Genomic DNA, 20945 nt, shown 5'->3' on the forward strand with positions numbered 1-20945 from the left:
TCACATTATTATTTTTTCAAAATTATCAAGATTATTACAATAGATAAAAGCATTTCATTTTCCCTTGAAACTAGGAATCAGAAAGGATGCAGATACAGTAGAAACAGCTTTTTTAGGAATGATTCCAAATCAGTATGGCTTTCCTCTCAATTTTGGAAGCTTTAGGATTAATCATTTTATGCCTAGTGTTGCACTTTTGGAATGGCACATAACAGTGGAACACAATAAAACTTTTTTCTTCAAATTCTTTTTCCTTGAATTTTTCTAGGTAACATATATAAATTTCATGCAGAAATTCAAAAACTTGCAACCTTTGAAAAAATGGATTAACTATTTTATTTTCTATTATAAACAACAAAGTATGTTTCAAATTATTCTCATATTGTCCAACATCAATCAGGTCAGTAAGCACACCAAACATAATAGGAAGAAGTTAGAGATGGTGTGGGGTAAGGAGAAAAATATTAGAATTATCAGCATAGGCTTCATTGTCTAATATCAAAAAACGTGCCTAGTGTTTTCTAGTATTGGCAATGAACTACATAAATGAAAGGCATGCTAAAAAGAAGATCACTGACTCTAGTCTCACTGGCAATTTTTCAAATCCATGACCAGGGAAGAGGGAGGAGCCCAAAAGAATGGTAAAGCTTGTTCATTCCCCATATGTGCCCATTAACTTCACAAAAAGAAAACTGCTCCTATACACAGCCCCAGCCCCTGCTGGTCATCTCACAAATATGCCACTGGTCACACACAAAGGAAAGTGGATGGCTCTTGTCACAATTTCTAAAAATCATGGTGGGAATAGCAACTAGGTCTACTCGTTGAACAATACTCAAGCAACCAGTCAAAAGCTTTTAAGATTCCCTTTCTTTGTTTCCTTCTGTTTCCTTTTTGTTTGTTTTATTTAAAATTAATTTGCATTTTCTCAGAAGGAGAAAATGTGAGTTTTCTTTGCTCTACGTTTGGGGTAGCAAAATGGCATTGACTAGAAAAGTGAGGTGTTACCCTGGATCAATAAGTTAGAAACAAAATTTAAAACCACTAATTATAACTACTATAAAATATAGAAAAAATTTTTATAATTCATGGGCCTCAGATCTTCAGAAATTATTTTGTGCATATATAATTGAATAAATATATGTAATTTGATATAGACTTCTATGGGAGATAATAATGGTATAGCAAATAAATGCATTTTATTCAGTATATTAAATATATGAACTTTTAGGTAGCTCAATACTTCAATATCCTTGGTTAGGTCATTTAATGGAAAACTAGAAATGTGTTAATAAAAATGGTAAAAAATAAATTATGTTTGATGATGGATGAAAGACATCAAGATGCAAGTGGTCTATTTTCCAATGTTCTTAACCCATTAGAATTATACGAGCAAGGTCAGCAAACACTGAGCATCAGTTTGTTCAGCCCAGAACACTGCCATTAATTTATGATTCAATAACTAACAGAAAAAACCTACTTGCAAATTTACATGCTCTAGGCATCAAATAAACTAATTAAACTGATCTATACAGTAATTGTCTTCCACTGTTTACTGATTAAAAAGCCCTTGAAATAATGAGAATTCCATGCAATGGGAAGGCTTGGACCCATGAACTATGATTGCTATCGATGGTCTCAGAACTCCTCCTGGAGGATATGAAGTTAAGAAGCAGTGAAGAGGAAGAAAATGCCAGGCCTTTCTCTTAGCAGTCACCTTTCTGAATGGGTCTTTCTCTGAGACAGTGTGACTTGTCTCAGAGTTTAGCGCTTAGATTCTCCAAGGTCAGTGACAATGTTGTTTAACCAAAATTTTAGGAAAGCTCACATTCTTTTGAAAAATGTTAACATAAAGATAAAAATCTAAGGCAAACCCTCTAAAACTAGTAGGGCCTTATTACTTATTTTGTCTATGTAAGTTTTACTTTTATTAAAAAGTATATGCTTCTAGGTTAAAGAATCTATGGTAAAGAATATGGATGTTAGTAGTCAGAATACAACTTTCAAATATTTTCAGAATTGTATGGTTGTCATCTTGCACTCTGGAATCTCAACCACTAACATTTGGAGAAATGTTTTCTTACAGTTTATAATGAAATATAAAAGCTGAGAGAATATTCTGAACACTTTTCATAACATTCACTGTCCTGGAATGTGGAACAACCTAGGCAATGTTTTATAATCACTTTCTGTACTTAGCCACTTTGCACTAAAAAATACAATATGGTTTGCAATTATCATGTTAGAAAAATTTTGTTTTGAGATTTCATAATAATACAGATTAAAGATACATTTTCTGAAGGTACTCAGGAGCACTCATTGATTACTTCACTACTCTTTTCATTTTAAAAAATAAAGAAAGAAATAGAAGAAACAACTTATAACAAATTATTTTAAAGAAAATTGCAAGTTACTGCACTATGGAATTGTCCTTAAGCCATCCAAAACCTGCTAAATTCCTCTAGTGCAATCTTATTTTTAAATTTATATTAATAACTCCCAAGTTGATAATGTCTGTTATATTGCAGCACAATTGAACTATCACTAAAAAATCTTTTCAAAAAGAGTTTACAATGAAAACTATAATGTTAGCTATAATTACCTCTTTTGATAATGTCAAACCTGTTGTAAGGTGCTTATCCTTGTTTAAAAACAGAAGAAGAAAACCTAGTTTTTCTTTTATCAAAATAAAGACCATCAAGCAAGTAATACCTCCCATCTAGAAAATGACAGAGTATAATTTTAATTTAATTTAGAGTATTAGTTCTGTGATAACATCCCACATTAGCTCCAATTCATAACTAGACGAGACAGGGCCAATGTAATTACTTTGAAGTAAAATATTCTCATATGTTGAGTATTTTTTTGTTTTAAATTTATGTTTCTTTGGGACACACAAATAAAAATTGTACTTTTATTTCAGAAATTTATTCAGATTTTAGGAAAATAATTTTTGGTGAAATAAACAAATTATTAAAATTTAAATTTCTATTAGAATTTATTTTCTTCTCCCTTCTATGTTTGGTGAAAAACTATTTTATAGACCAAAACAAATTTTTAAAAATTCTTTGCAGTTTACAAAGCCCACTTTGCCTCACAAAATTATTTTGAACATTAAGGGAGATAAAGTATATGGTATACTTTACATGTAAGAAATAAATATATTTTAAAGTACTGTTTATTTTCTAAGACAAATATCAACTTCCAGACTATGAAAATATATATATATATATATATATATATATATATATATATATATATATATATATTGTACTGGAGATTGAACTTAGGACCTTGCACATGCAAGGCAGGTGGTGGAACCACTGAGCTAAATCCCTGACCCTTATTTCTTTATATGTTTCCTTATTAGCTTAAGGAGTTTACACATCAATAGTGAGGTATCAAGTTTATCTTTACTCAGTATGGAAGGCTGATCTGACAATTCTGGATGCCTCAGATGAGACTTCCAACAATTAACTTTATCCTGCATAATATCAATAGTAAGAGCCACTTACAGGTATTTCTGTTTTAAATGTCTTAACAATATAGTTACTTACTTCCTTGGGCTAATATTAAATGTCTTTGAGCCTCTCTTGAATATCTAACTACAATGTTTTTCCAGATTAATAAATTTAGGCTCTCACATTGAATAGCAAGTGCTCTGAAAACATGAGGCACAGTAGAATGATTTGCTTATACAGGTGGCAAGGGGGATTTTAGGTCACAAGAAACCTAGAAAGCAAAAAGGTCTGCTGGAGCAGGCCTGCTGAATATGGTGGACCTTTTGTGTCCTGCACAATAGCATCTTGTTAATATGATACAGCAGTAGCCAAAGCAAGCCCATATTTTTCTTACATACCCTTTCTCCCTGAAGCTGCCCTGTATTGATCAGGGACACACCTCTTTTCAAAAAATACTCCTCATCTTGTATGGGTAGGTGGCTGATCCTACTCAGAAGGTAATTTTTTCTAATTCTTCTAGCTAGAGAGAAAGAAAGAGAAAATACATTCAATTGGTTTAAAAGTTCTTTTGTGTCTGTTGCATGCAACAATAAAACCAAACTAAAACTTGGGGTCCAAAAATATCATTTCAATATTTCTGTTTCTTGGGTGGCATTAAAGAAGGCTATAAAGTAGGTTGCCTATAAAATATAAAATAATAATTTGTTGTTTGTTCCATGTAAGTTTTATGTATTAACTCAAGGAAGAACAACCTAATTTCATTTATTAAACTACACTAAAAACACAGGTCAATCATCATTTATGTTTGCACCTTAAAAATAAAATATTTCCCCTCTACTTCGGCTATAAGCCCACTTTCAACAATCACACTGTTGCTTTCAATATTACAGCTTAAGTAATATTCAGTATGATAACCAAGCAAAAGTATAAATAAATTATATTTACTATGAAAACTGAGAAAATAATTTGTGGTTGAATTTTACTTTTTCATTTAAAAGATAGTACACTTTAGAAACTCCAATAATATCTATATCATCAGTTTTTAAGCAATGAAAAGCTTTGAGAAAAAAGGTAATTAAGGCAAAGCTGCTCACTTAGCCTCTAACAATGGTAGTTGTTAAGCTTGAAATCACGTTTCTTAAGTAATATGAGTTTTACACACAACACTTGAACTAGCTAGTTTTCATTTACATCCCTGTCCCTTGTCAGTCTACAATCTTTCTGAATGTCAAACCATACTTTCAACTTTTGCTGTCCAAAAGGAAGTTCAATTTTCTGTCAAGAGCAAAATTATTTCCTTACTTATCCAATCCACTGTAAATGATGGAAATTATTCCATTAATTCTCTCATAGTATGGCATGTCAGTGTCTCCCTCCACTTAAGGAGGTTGAATTTGCCAGTTTCAAAAGACCTTTAATAGGCCGTTGGAGTATCACTCTATCAGCTTTTACTTGTATGTGACTTGTTGTCAAAAATTTCTGAATGTTTAAGGTAAATTTTCTTAAGTTCAAATTATCTTTATAATATTTCAGTACAGCATTTGGAAGCCTACTACCAATGAAGAAATGAAAAAAATTTGGCTCACTGTTACATAAAATTCTGGCACAAAGCCTAGATGACCAGACCTCTAGATTATTATCCAGGGTATGTTCTCTGACTTCTAAAAGTTTTGCTTCTACTTAGCATTTCAAAATTTATCCAAAAAATGCAGTATATGAAGTTAAATTGTAATTTTGAATAAACAATCCATCCATTTTAGCGTAAGCATACCCCATGCAATCTTTGGGACATACTTATGCTAAAATGGATTCATTGTTTATGCAAAATTGAAGTGTAACTGGGCATGGTATATTTTGTCTCACAGCCCTAAATGCCTTCCATCTGTGAAGAGAAATAATGATACAGCAATTTCCTTGATGATTCTCCTAGCCTGAACATACTGCAAAGTCACATTTTCACATGACTTCTAGGAGTTAAAATTAGAAATTTAATTGGAATTCCTTAAAACAGAGATTTCTTGATCTTCCAAGCCAAGATTCTTGTCACCAAATATATATCTCAGTAATTATTGTTGCCATTTTTTTATAAATGAAGAAAATAACCCAGAGAAACTTGATTCAGTATAGCTTAACACCAATACTCAAGAAAAGGAGGTGAGCAGATAGACATCAGCAAACCCTTAGAATATTGAAAGTTACTACAGTCAATGAGTATCACATGACATATAAATATAGCACATCAAATTAATCTCAGATTTGATACTGGAATAAAAAATAAAAAATATGACACAACTTTAGGACCTGCTTTGCTTATTACTTACTGTAAACATTCTAGGAAAACATGAAATTGTTAATGACCAAATATTGAGAGCACCATGTTCTGAGATCATTTACTATATAAGCAAAAGGATCAGTCTTCCCTGAGAATCTGCCTTGGCTTAATGTCATTGAAAATTATAGTAATGACTAATAATAAGCAACATGATAGCATCGAGAAGATGAGTAAAAAAAATTGGAAAGACATGGAATTAAATCTCCAAGACTGTCTGCATTCCAAAAAAAGCTCCATTCTTGCTAACAATATGATTTTAAAAGATTCAAAACCCTGACCAAAATTTGCATGAGGAAAATTACACAATATTCCATTTGTATAAATTATATAATTTGCCCAAAGACTTAGGTCAAATTCAATGTTTCTGAGCCATTAAAAGTCAGGGAATCTGCTAACACATTTAAACATAGGGTTACTAATAAAAAATAATTGATTTACTCTATCTTACTGAGACAATTTTAATGTGAATAGTAAGTGGGAAACAGTTTGAAACTGCTGTTTTCACGACGTTGAAAAGAGCCAATATTAGTGTCCACTTAGGTTGGATTTATCTATTCAGCCTACTTCATGTCAAAGCCGCTAGTCATAATAACCTTAAATGGTTCACATGATTTGGGCATAGCTATTTGCTTGCATTCATACAGAAATGCATCTATCTAAATGGGCCAATTTTTGAATATGACCAAAAGCATGTATTTGTAGTCATATAGTTGAACAATAAGGTAAGAAAAATTCACACTGGCTTGAGAAATGCAGAAAATTATGTAATTCTAGACTTGACCAAGTGAATATAAATCAGCAAGCAGCTAAACTACTACAAGTACAAGAGAAAATTATTTAAGAACAATGAAGCAAAAATGCATTCTCTCAGAATCACTTGTAAAACCAGTCTCTTTCAGACATTTGTTTTATGTGTACTCTTTGACTTTGTTTAATCTTGATGTGATTTCTAATTACTCTGTGACTTTCTTTTCAGTCAGGAAAAACAACTACAAGAGTAAAAAAAAAAAGTTCAGGAGATAGTTTTTGCTGTTGTTATATAAGATACATTTGTTAAAATTGTTACTGACCATTACTTTGTATATATTAAAACACTGTCTGCCCCTTGAAGTTAATAGTGTTTTCAGGATTTAGCTTTTAATTTTTAATACCCTAAAAACAACAGGCCTGGTAGGACAGGGCAAAAACAGAAAGTGCTTTCAGAAAGAAAGGATTTCTTAATCCACGTTTGAATTGTGCTCAAAATATTCTACCCCTGCCAGCCTTTTAAAATTTTTTATTTAAATCACAGACCTAGTACAAAAATATACCACTCTGAAAAATCTTCTTCTACTCAAAAGGTCTTAAGTATATATGTCATGCTAGAAATAAAGAAATACACAAATGCTGAACATAGTATTAGGAGTATTTCCTAGATTTGGGTTTTAATTTTGTTTTTCATTTTCTGCCTCAGCATTCCAGAGCAATGTCTCTGGTCCTCTCATTACTTGTAAAATCTCTTGTCCCTATGGACTATGGCCAACAATTAGGAACTCTGTATGGATGATCCTATTTCCTGATACATACTTAGTCCTTGTTTTCTAATGTTAGCACAGCAAAAGGATATACCTTTATACAACAGACACTTAGGAATAAATTTTGTGATGTTTTATTCCTTTTATAGCACTTTCAAAGAATTCAAACAGCTTTAAATGAAAAAAAAAATAATTCTGATTAGAAGTCTAGACCTAACCCAAATTCTTCTAAGCAAGGTAAAAAGCCCTATATTACTATTAACACTTAAAAATAATATTTGATCCCCAAACAAAAGCGTTGCTTCTCTGTCCAATTTGATGTCTTTTTCATGCTGCCTCAGTGATGGCCAAATAATTGGTTGTTCACTTGTGTCCTTGTCTCCCCCGACAGTTCCACAGATGCCCTGAACAATGCTCCAAAGACTGCTTTCAGTGGGGGCAAATCCTCATTAATCATTCCTGGCTGACAGCACAAGGGGACACCTGCATCTGGTGTAAGAGCCCAGACATGGCTTATAGAAGTATGGATTAAAAACCAACCCATGCAAGGTATGAGAGGCTACTTTTTAAAGAACGTGGAAAACAACAACAACAACAATCTCTCTCTAGGGGAGAGAGAGAGAGAGAGAGAGAGAGAGACCAGATAACAAAAGCAAATCCTTCCTTGGAATCTCAATTTATTTAATATCTTAAAATAAAGCTGTGGTTCATGCTGCCATTAAAATACCATTCTACTCTAAGAAAGTGTATTTGAGAACTAACCGTACACAAGGTTATGATAAATAGCTGCTAAATTCTTCATGCTCACATCAACCAATGTAAGCATTAAATACTGATGAACATAATTTTCATTTAGAAATGATTGCAGTTACAGCTTCTGATCTTGTGGTACTCATAAATATTTCTCCTACTATATTTTACATAAAATATACAAAAATTTTAGCAAGAACTATTGCCCCTATGTGATCACTTTTTAAAAATGAAATTATAAATATGACTATAGAAGAAAAGGTTAAAAAATTCTAGAAATACAGCCAGGAAATTATGTATATCATGTATCTCTAAAGCTATTTGAACTTGCTTTGTCAACAAAATAAAGTGCTATTTAATTTTACAGAATAAAAGAATTATTTCACTCATCACTGTTTTCCTAACTGCATCAACTAGGAGAAAAAACTGAAATAATGAACCCTAACTCATCTTCTAGTTTTTGACTTAAGCCAATCTAAGCAGGTTTGTTAAGTGTTAGAATGTAAAATGAAAACCAAAAATGATTGAGCTAGTTTCAGAGAAAATGAAGACTTGCTTCAAATTTCAATTTACATTTGAGATTATTTTCTTTTGCTCTAAAATGCAACAGAAAAATAGTAGGCACCTATGTTACTTAGATATGCAAAGAAGAATCTCTAAAATCCAGATAATCATTTAAAAATTAGTTACATTTAAAACCAGATAAAACGTTTTAATTACCATTATAATTAGCACTGTTATTTCCTTTGGAATTTATGCTTTTCTATATTTAGTGATACATTTTACAAGTTCGAGTGTCATCTTGTTTTAAACTTTATTTCTGTTAACTAAAGAAACCTGAAACATTTTTCCTGATTTGTTTTCAAACAATAGAACACCCATTAAAACATGTTTTATTATTTATGGCATAATTTCATGAATATCAGTAAGTTATTCTGACTCAACAACAAAAATGTAATGGTAACTTTTAGTGACAAGTTGAAACCACCTTAGACCTTGTTCTCTTTCTTTAAAATAATATCACTTGCAATGTATTACATATCATCATTTTATATTAAGCATTGAGATTTTTCCCATTGAAGATCTTCCGCTAGTTTTCAAAATAATAATTTCACAACTATAATAACCTTAAATGATACTCTTATCCTAGTTGGTTTTATTTTATGTAGTAAAAAAAGCTTACTATGTTACTTCAGATCACATAAATAATATTAAAACCCTTGTCTCCAACTCCATACCCAGCTGTAGTTCCAGAGAACATGTGATTACATGGTATATTATAGGGAATGTAAACAACATTCTGTAGCCCAAATCCAGTCCTTTGACTACCCTTGGCAAATAAAAACTTTTTGGTTTAATGTGATAAACCTTTTCTTATGCATTTCTTATGGCTTTTGTTTTTTATATTTTAAAAGCAAAGATGAGTAGTGACTTCAGAGATTATATAGCTCAAAAGCTGAAAATATTTACCAGCATTGACGAAAAAGTTTGCTGAGCCGTGAATATTCAGTAGCAATCGGTTGCATCAATTGTTCAAGTTCACAGTGAAATTACACCAGTCCCATCAATACATTATCACTAGGAGAATAAGGTAAAATGACTATGTTAGTCAAGAAATAATAGGACATTTTAGAAAGTTTGGAATGGACTCTATCCTGATTCTATGCTAAATGATCACTGTAACACTCTTATTATACTTTGTTTTAAATAAAGAAATTGGGATTTAAAATGGTTATGTAAACTACCTTTGATTTCTCAGCCAATCAATAACAAAGATACAATCTGACCTGGAATTTGATTCCAGAGGAAATTTAATAGCATGAAAATGTATTATCAAGACCAACATGTAGTCTCAGTCACCTTGAAAAAAAATAATTCAACAAATGAAAGTGAAGGATGGGGATACTTACAGTTTTTATACTAAAACAGACTACCAACACAAATAACCAATTATAGAAACAGAAAGTTTCAAAAATTTAGTGGATGGATGGAATAAAGTAATCAATTACATCAGCAAACAAATAGGAGGTCTAAAAGACAGAGGGCAAAAAAAGTGAAATACACTAGGGCAAAAGGGTAGAAACTCTAAATAAAGGCCCAGGATGGGAAGAAAAATATCAATAAAAAAAAATTCACTAAGCTAAGAAAGAAATAAGACTTCAGAGTTACAGTACTTAATATGTGTCAGGTTTAGTATGAGAATAAAGTACACAGTTAAGTAGATCCTGATTTAATTTCATTATTGCAAAGGTAAAGAAAACATACCTAAAATTTTTCAAAGAGAAAAAAAAGTTAATAAACTATGAGATTCAAAATATAAAATTCTTCAAAACCACAATTTTCATTAAGACAATTAATGCCATCAAAGTCCTGTCAAAAAAAATTATTTTGATCCTATATTTCTAAGCCCATGGCATTCTATCAATCAACTGTCAGAAATGAATAAAACATTTTTGAACCAGCAGAACAGGAAAATGTTTCTTTTGCAACTTCTAATGAAACATTACTAAATGATGGTCTTTAGCAAAACAAAAAGGAAAGGCTTGGTATCCTGGTGACAAGAGATACATGTCAAAGTTTCAGTTAATTATAACCAAAAAGTAGTGAAGAAAATTTAGAATAACTTAAAAATGTACTAAAACCATAAGCCAAAGTGTAATTTATATTAGTAATAATATTTAGATTTGACTGAAAAGTTGAAAATTTTTATTATAGCTATTATACACCAAAGTTTGGGAATGTGAAAATGATAACCATAATAATTCAGCTATTAAAAGCAGAAAGGGAGAAAAGAATTAATATGCTAAATTCTTCAAATGTCTATTAGTATTCAAAATACTCACAAAAATGAAATATCAAGAATTCAGTGAATAATTCTTTGGGCATTTTTGAGATAGGGTCTTATTATGTAGCACAGGGTCCTCTTGAACTTCCTTTGTACCCCAGGCTGGCCTTAATTGTGATGATTCTGCCTCAGGCTCCTGCGTATGGGGATACAAGCATATGTCATCACAACTAGCTTACAATTTTTACAATATATGTCAATCACAAAATATAACTTAAGAATGAAAACTAAAAATGATTAGCTTTGAAAGTAGGAGTAGAGACCTAGGAAAAATGTCTGTTACTTTTTTTTCAGATTCATCTGAAACATTTGAATTATTTTCACCATAAGTACATACTAATTAATGAGTTAATAATTTTGTTGAAAAGATAAAGGAAGAAACATTTTTCATACTTTTTTTACAATAATAATAATAATGATGATGTTTGCTCATGATGGTTATTTTGCTCCTAATATCTTACTAGAATGGTTACAGTGAAAGCCCCGAGTTCAAGACTTTTAAAAAGGAATGTCACTTCGTCAAATGGGACCTCTAATCCTAGAGGTATCTCCATACTGATTTCCACAGTGGTTGCACCAGTTTACACTCCCACCAACAGTGGAGAAGGGTTCCTTTTTCCCCACAACCACACCAGCATTTGTTATTGGTCGATTTCTTAATAACAGCCATTCTTTCTGGAGTGAGGTGGAATCTCAGCTTCGTTTTCATTTGCATCTCTCAAATGACAAGTGATGTTGAACATATTTTTCATGTTTATTTGCTGTTTCTGCTTCTTTGTCTAAGAAATGTCTGTTCATTCCAGAGCCCATTTTTGGATTGGGTCTTTCTATTCCTCTGCTGGTTATCTTCCCAAAAGAATTAAAAGAATTATACCACAGCAATATATGCGCACCCATGTTTATAGTGGCACAGTTTGTAATAGCTAAAACTTGGAAACAACCCAATTCCCCATCAACTGGTGACTGGATAAAGAAAATGTTTTGTTTTTTTTTTTAATAAAATGGAGTACTACCCAACCATAAAGAATGAGAAACTAGAGACATTTATAACTAAATGGATGCACATTGAGGCCATACTGTTAAGTGAAATAAATAGGACACATATGTAAATACCAAATAGTTTCTCTGGTGTGAGAAAGTGTAAATGAGGATCAAAATGTAGAATAGAGACTGTGAAATAGGAATAAAATGTCCAAAGGGGAGGGGGAAATGGGAAGGGGGAGAAGGAGGAAAATAAATAAATATGAGAAAAGGAAAAAATGGAAACAAAGTCTTTGTAAATAGGGAGGGGTGGAGAGGTTGAAGGCAGGGCAGAGGAATGGGGAAAAAATAAGAACCAAGATATATCATGTAAAGGTACAAATTTCCAATGATTAATGTCATCATAATGTATACCTAAAATGTATAAATTTAATGAATAAAAAAAATAAAATCAGAAGGAATGTCGCTCTTAGAAATAAGCACAGAGTTAATCAGCCACTAAAATAAATGCAAAGATAATTAAAATATAAAAATGAATGGAATAATAAAAATGCTAGGTAAATGAGAAATGACTACAGAATAGGCACAGTACTCATCAGATGAAAATGATGCCTATTATATGGATTACACTTTTATCAAGCAATATAAATTGTATCATAAATATATATTTATTCATTCAGCAGACATTTATTAAGCACTTATTTTAATATGAACAAAATTATAGATAATCATTGAACTGCCCACCTTCACAATCAAGTTAAAGGTTGCTTTCTGTACTATGAAGCCATAGTTCTACTTTTATTTTAGAAATAAAAGCCTATAAAGAACTCTACATGCCTAGAAGATTCATTCATTTCCCCTATTACTGATATCTATTCTACCAAATATCTACTTTCAGATAACCTAGTGTCTCAATTCGGGTTATTCATTGCTGACTTCCTTTCATATGTTTTATTCATTCATTCATTCATTATTCAGAGAATATTTCTTCTAAAATAACTATATACTAGGCATGGTTCTATACTCCCCCAAAAAAGGAGCAATGAACAACAATAAAAATCTAATCCCTCCTTGGTTTACATTCTAAACTTACCTGATTTCATACACAACTCTCATTCCTTCTATATCCTTATTATTACACTTCTAATGAATGCTAATAGCCACAGTAACATATAAAGATTACTCTTCTGTTTGTATAAAGGAAAGTGAGATTAAAAGAGAGTGAACAATTTATCTAAAGTCAAATAGCCACAGACTTTTTGACCTAAAGCCTAAGAGAGATTTACTTTGGCATCCCCTGAGGTTGGTGAAAAATCTAATCATTAAATTAGAATTTTTTTCTCTGAATTACCAATGGAAAATTAAAATTACATATAGATGAAAAATCAGTGTATGCCATAACACTGAAATGTGTAGTGTATGGGTAGGAAAGCTTATAATTTGTATCTTAAAATCTAGAAATGAAAAAGGTAATTAAGACTTCGGTCACATTAAGGTGGCTTTTTTTCCCCTAGGTTAAATAATATTAGAGTAATTAGCATGTCAGTGAAGTTTTTCAGTTTTTTTTTTTTTAACATTTCTTATATTCCCTAAAGTAAAAGAAATAATTAACTGAAATCCAATTAGTGTAGACTTAGAACACCTGTTTCTGAAATCCTTTGAATAACTTTATCATATTATTATTTCTTCTTTAGTCTTTGTTTTAAAATGAAACACATATCCCTATGCAGTTGCTCTTAGGAACTGAGAGATTTGCATATCACATAGAAGAAAAGTACCTGTTGTAAAAGAAACATGAAGATTTAAAAGACAAAAAGAGTCATGGATATATTACAGCAGCTAAATTTCTTACCCCTCTTTTGACCAAACAAATTTATAAAAGCTCTCTCAGAGTTGGAAAAAATAATTTAACACAGGATGACATGGACTACACTTCTTTAAATGTCCATAAAAAAAAATTGTTTAAAATGTACACCAAAAATAGAAACAATACATTTTGGAGGAAAATATTTGATGTTTTATTTTTCAAATAGTAGTAAAAGGAACAATGGAATATGGAATTAATTGTGAAAGCAAAAATGCTAAATTATTGTAGTTCTCTAGAATTAATAAGAAATCAATTGGGAAAGAATATGTACAAAAAAGATATAAAATGAGTAAGTAAAGAATATCAATAATTTCACTAAGTGCTGTTAAATTTTCTTATTATACAACAAAAATATCTGATTAGGTTTTAAAAGCAAAGTCTATTTATATGCTAGAGACCAAATAAATCATGCAGACTGGAAAATTAAAGGCTCATTTCTCACTAACTCTTGAATTGAATAGGAAATCAAAGGGAAAGTACAAACTATCCAGAAAGCAATGTAACAGGGCATAACAAAAATATAAACAACGAAAGTGTATTTTCAGAAAGAAAAGTAAGTGGATGAATATTTTTATGAGGGGAGACAATGGACCTTTATCCTCCTTTTTGATGTCAAGAAGTTACCTCTATTTCCAAATGACTGTTTTTACCAAAGTATTTTTTTTCCCTTTGGTACCAGGGATCAAATTAGAGACCTTGCACTTGTGAGGCAAGGTGGCAGAACCACTGAGCTAAATCCCTGGCCCTCCAAATGACTGTTTTAGTTTATTTACACTACACAAGTATCCTGGCCTCATGATTCACACTTGCAAATCTGGTTCAGGACTATGGGGATGAACTTCCCTTCAACCAAACATTTTTGACCATCACATTGATGATTCATCCTTAGAAGGTAAGAAAGAGAAGAAGCAAACTATAAGAAAGTTAATGTCTCTAACTATTCACAGCTCCAGAAAGAATTGATGCAGGAATGATTTAAAGCGAATGACAAAAGTATACTTTGGAATACCAATACTTTGGTAAATACAAGGATAAATTACCTTTCATTGAGATCTCTTCCTGTGATTTTTAATCTATGAAAATATTCCTAAGAAAGAAAATTTATAGACATCATTATTCAGAGAATATAACCAAAATATAGATGATGATGATGATGATATAGTGAAGCCTAAACTAACGTTTGATCTGTGAAATAACTGGAATGTAATAAACAAGTTACAAATCTAGCATCCACTGTAAATACACTTTCTAATGAGTACGTAATATAGGCCAGATAAGTAATTTTAAATTTTCTAGTATCCATAACTCACTATATCTCAAATATTGTTGAGGTATAATCAATATAGGAGGTATTTTTTATTCTTTTCACAACATATCTCCAAACTTCAGAGCATATTTTTATTTACAGTACAAGTGACTTTAGACAAACCACATCTCAAGTGCTCAATAGCCACATGTGCCTACCGTATTGGATAAACACATTTAGAACACTCAGAGAACCAGAGACTTATGAGCCACTACAAAGCTCATTTCTCTTAAGTTATTGTTAGACCATTTAAATATAAGTGTGCAGCTAAGTTATATTTTCACTCTGCTGATATAATGTAAGGCTTTGTTTCTCACAGAAAATTCTTTACTTGCTCCTTTCTGTAAATCAGTGTTATTGACTTCTTCAGACCTGCTGAATGTAGTCATCGTAAGTGCCTAATTCATAGAACAGAAACATTAAATGCATTTGATGAGGTCTCATTTTATCTCCTTCTGTGTTGATTTATCCACATCTTTCTCATGTAATATGATAATGATTCATCATCCTGACAGTTTCTCCTTCACCTTACATCATAAACTTCATGCTTTTATTCCCCTTGGCCAGCATTTTACTATTACATGGATACAATTCAAAGCTCTTGAAAATCCATGTTAGTCTTGAATCACTATTATGATTCTTCCTGGTAAGTAACCTGGTGACATATTCCTACCAACTTAAATATTTGAAAATTTTACTCCATTAACTTGTCTAAATTTTAAATTTATAAAAGAAACCAGTATTATTTTAGTTTATGCATGTAACAAAAAATCAAGATCAATGTGACAAAAAAGTGCTTTAAAATATATTAAAATAATACATATGTTAATTTTTTATTCATTTGGTATTTTAATTTATATTAAATTTAATACTTGCTGTATGCTAACATAGGTATAGTCATTGCATAGAATACACTTAGAGGGTATTACAAGTAGCATAACTTGACATATTCACAATGTATTATATCTATTTAAACCTTATAAGGAATATTGTCTTGGCTCATTTTCAAACATTTTGATTTTGCCACATGTTCAAACTCACTAAAAAGCAAGTATAAATTTTAATGCCCTACAATAATATTTTGACTACATTCATATTTAAAAATAAAAGCACTCAATGAGTGAATAATGAGCATATACTATTTCCTTACCAAAGGGAAACTATAAATGGAAATGAACAGAATGAAATAAATGTTTGGTAATTACATACATTTTCTCAGCTGTTGAAATCAACACATGTATTTAATCAAAAAATAACTGACTTCACAAAAAAATATTTTTCAAAAAACTTACTGGAAATGTGCTATTTGTTCTGGAAAAATGTTCAAAGAAACTTTTGAGAGAGTGGAAGGAAAAATAATGAAGTCGTCTGCAAAGTAAGAGGGAACAGAATAAGATCTTGGCAGGACCTCATGCCTGGTGGGCAGGTTGTGTGATAGAGAAAGGGTCAGATGCACAAAGAGGAGGCAAGACTGGCTGGAGTAAAAAGCCAATTAGTAGATTAAAGGGTAAGAATCTGAGTTCTGAAACACAGGGGTGATAATATAGGCAGCTTAGGAGAGGATTAAAATAAAGAAGTGATAACAGTATTCAGTTGAGAAAGAAGGCTGTCAAAAATGTAAATAGGAAAAAAAAGTTAAACAATGAAAACAAAAACCTGACATTTATTCAAGAGTTATAGTAGCAGAAATTCAAAGGTAGGAAATGTTATGGTTTTTAGCCAAAATCATTAACAGAGGACCAAGACATATGAAAAATTTGTTCCCAATTATAGGAAAACAAAAAGACTGCAATTGAGTATAGGGAAATAACCCATTTCATGTCCCCATTGCTTTTCTTGAATACATCATATTAGGCAATTAAAGGTTGACATCCACAATTAGATCTTTACTAGAACGACTACCATTACATGGAACAACACATTAAATGTACATTTGTTATTTGAAAATTTTAAGAGCACGATATTTTACAGAACTACATTTAAGTTCATTAGTGTTAGAGTTTTTAGCTGCTAATTTCTACTTAAAGGTTCATATAATCTATATTATATTTATACTAGTTTATGCATTAAAATATTTTGTCAGTACTTCATGAAATTAAAGATTATTGCTTAGTGGGTAAATTTGATCTTTGATTTATTTCTTAATATAAAATTTAGTTCATGCTTTATTTTCTACTCTTTAAGAGCAAATAACATTTTGAAGTCTGTCCTAGATATCATTTTAAATTTCCCTGTATGACCCCATTCAACAACATCTTAGAAAAAAAAATATCTCCACCGATTATTCCATAAAAATGGGAACATAACACAAAAATATTTTACATCTCTAATTTTAGTCCTTGTTTTAGCGACATTCCCAATATTTTTATTATGCAATTTTTATCCAACTATAATTTTTTTTTGGTACCGGGGATCAAACTCGGGTCCTTGAGCTTGTGAGGCAAGCGACAGAACCACTGAACTAAATCTCTGGCCCCCAACTATAATTTTAATTATTCATAAAATATTAAATCTTTCCACGTACAATGATAAAATAAATAATTTTTTAAAGGGCAGTGATCAAAATAGCAGTAGCAAATTGTGTCAAGAATGCATGGCTTTAAAATATTTAAAGCTATTATGTAGTATGTATATAGAAAGAAGTTTGAAGTGAAAATTTAAACATTATCTAAATAACAAATTGCATGTGATTAAAATAGAAACAGATTATGATTGAAAACGTTTACTACAAGCCCCTAGAGTAGCCTCTCATAAAGTATGATTAATAAACATATATGAATACAAAATCTAAAACCAAATGAAGGTTAAATCTTGCACTAAGACCACATCAAGGAATACCAAAGCTATTCTCAAACTGATACAAGCAGGAGACAAAGGTGTGAAATTCATTTTATTTTCCTAATGCCTCAAGTGATTCAATGACACAGAAACTGTATAACTAGGAAACTGGGAAATTTCAGGTTCCACTCTAAAGTACATAATTTTTGAGTTGAAAGAATTTCCCAGTGAATTCAATAAGAAAACTTTTCATTCCTCACATTATCCCAAATATGAAAAATGTGTTTTCTAGAACTGAGTCTAAGAAGTATGATGACAACTATACACGTTGGTAATAAATTTGAACTATATCAATAATAATGTTAAAAATCTTGCAAGCCAGGATCTAAGTATAACACAAATTTAACTATAATACAACAAACAAATTAAAAATTAGCCTGTCTTTGAATTTCTTTATATAATTAAATATTTGAAGGAACTGGAACAGATTTCTGAGATGAAAATGAGATTCAAACAATTTAGTTTTGTACTAAGATATATATTTTATGTGTCCAAGCATGTAAAATTATCCTCAGAGTCGGAAAAAAATATACCAATAAAAAAAATTATTGAAGACATACATCAAAAGACTAAGAAATGAAACAAAATTAAAATTAAAAACTGAAAAGCCAGAACTACATTTCAATATTATTTTTAAAATTTTCATTACTGCAAGACTTCATTACATTTGGGAACAAATGACAACCAATACATTCTAAAATTCACTATAAGCTCAGAACTAATTAGGGTAAAGCCTTAAGTACCAGGGAAAGTGAAGAAATCACAAAAGGACAAATTTACACTTGTGCTATAGTACTGACTTTGAAGCAAACCTGTACAAAGAACCAGAAATTTTATATAGGAAAATAATGTCCTCCGAGAAAGTATAGTTTTAAGCCTGCTAACATAAAGGTTTGTTGTTCAAATTCCTACTACTCTTTGATTATGAAATAATCAGGAGGAAAGACTCAATCACAGTAGCTATGATTGGTAACATCCTGTGGCACTACCAATGGCAAAATATGGGCATATCTGGTAAAAGGGATCACAGTACATCTGGGAGGGCAATCAATAGTAATTCAGTTATTTATGAGAATTTAAAGGACTGAGATTATTTTTATACAGATTTGGATAAAAATGCCCAGATTTAAGAAAAGGTGTGTGTTCACAATATAATATCATCAACAAGCTACTGAATTTAGAATAAATTCCTACTTTAAATTGTTACAAAATCACAGAGAAAACACTGAAACTCTCAAAATACTACAAAATTATGAATGCTCTAATTATTTATACTGATGATTTTATCAAAAGAAAAATATACCTAATCCTCAAAAAATTTCAAATAGAATTACTTTATTATTCAGCAAGACAACCTATGGATATATATCTGAAGGAAAAAAAAAGTAGGTCAAAAAGACTTATGCACTCCCACTTACTGTAGCATTGTTCAAATAGTCATGAAATGGAAACAACATAAGTGCCTATCAACTGGTGAATAGATAAAGAAAATGTGGTACAGATACAAATGGAATACTATTTATTCATAAAAAAGAATACAATAGTGTCATTTACCACAACGTGGATGGAACAAGAGATCTTTATGTTAAATGAAATAATTCAGGCACCAAAAGACAAGTATCAGAGATCTTACCCATGTGGTACCCATAAATGTAAAACTTACAGAAGTTCAAGGTAGAATGGTGGTTACCAGAGGCTAGAAAGAGTAGGGGGACAGGATTAGGGAGATTCTGATTAATGTGTACTAAGTTACAGTTAGAAAAAAAACTTCTGATGTGCTATTACTATAGACAGAAGAAATGTACTGTATAGTTCAAAAAGCCAGAAGAAAGGATTTTGAATGTTTTTACCATAAAACTGATAAATTTTTGAAGAGATACATATGTTTAACCCTGTTTAAGCATTTTAAAATGTATATCTGTATCAAAATATCGTGACACCCACATATGTATATATTCATATATATGTTTATGTTTCTATGATCAATTTAAAATAAATGATTTTTAAATAAGAATGAAATTATTTAAATGCTCAAGTATCTCAGTATAACTAATAATAAAGAAAATAACTAATATATATTATAATCAACTGTAAAACCTAAATGTTCAATGAGATTTGTTATTGAAAAATCAAAATTGTACAAGAATTCATACAATCTGTACCCATAGCCACAGAACAGTAACTCTTGCCACTATCTAACCTTTACACTACCATAGAGATCATCTACTTATAAGGAAAACTAACTCAAAAACTGTTTAAGAAAATCAGCATTTGTTACTGTTATCATTTTCCAAGATTTTCAAAGAAATATTTTCTTAGTACAGAAATGTTCTATTAGTACTATATTTTCTAAATATAGTTTGGAAATTAATTCTTCTATCCTTTAGCCTTTTAAGCAAAAATATTGGCTCCAGAACTTCGAGGACACATTTATCAAACACTTAGGCTAAGAGTTCTAAGTTTTATATATGTCTCACTTGCCTACGTATACGTACTATTGCTAACTCCCAATTTACTAGGAAGAATGCTGAGGCATAGAGAAATTAAGTTTTGCAATCATAAAGATTGCAAGGGATAAAACCAGGCTGTGAACAGGTAGTCTTATTCCAGTGGATCTACTCATAATAAATACTTGTAGGCAAGACTGTGAGCAACAACTAAGAACAAATAACTTTTAACAGTAAGAGTTAGAACAACTTAAATATCAAGTGAACTGGAAAAAATTTTAGCCTAGTGGTTAAAGCATTTTTCAGAAGATAATTAACTTATGGTTTTGTAATGTAAAATGTTGGCTTCCACAGTGTTAGTTAATGTGAGACCAATCAAACTACTTTTCCGCAGGTGAAATTTAAAGTATATTTCTGATATTTAAGTTACTTTGAAAATATTAGCAGAGAGACTTATGGGTTTCAATAGGAAGCAGATAATGAAACCTGAAATGAGATGAGAGAGAGAGAGAGAGAGAGAGAGAGAGAGAGAGAGAGAGAGAGAGAGAAATTATATGTTAAAAGGGAAATACACAAACCCAGAACTAAGAGCAGTACAAATATT

At 30.9% G+C, this 20945-nt stretch overlaps 1 long non-coding RNA gene across 3 annotated transcripts in view; it reads right to left on the reverse strand.

Annotated features, from left to right (window-relative positions):
• Positions 1-20945, reverse strand: part of LOC106010867 (uncharacterized) — a 1054961-nt gene that overhangs the window by 657472 nt on the left and 376544 nt on the right. For all 3 annotated transcript variants that reach the window (XR_015441535.1, XR_015441536.1, XR_001184576.3), the window contains 4 exons: positions 14791-14837; positions 10901-11038; positions 9528-9635; positions 3860-3981 (listed from right to left, as the gene is read on the reverse strand). This is a non-coding gene — a long non-coding RNA (uncharacterized LOC106010867). The remainder of the gene's footprint in view (positions 1-3859; positions 3982-9527; positions 9636-10900; positions 11039-14790; positions 14838-20945) is intronic.

This window comes from Heterocephalus glaber, unplaced genomic scaffold (assembly GCF_053883595.1).
Source record: "Heterocephalus glaber isolate CG9 unplaced genomic scaffold, H.glaber_assembly_v1.0 deba00001523, whole genome shotgun sequence".
Taxonomy (NCBI): Eukaryota; Metazoa; Chordata; class Mammalia; order Rodentia; family Bathyergidae; genus Heterocephalus; species Heterocephalus glaber.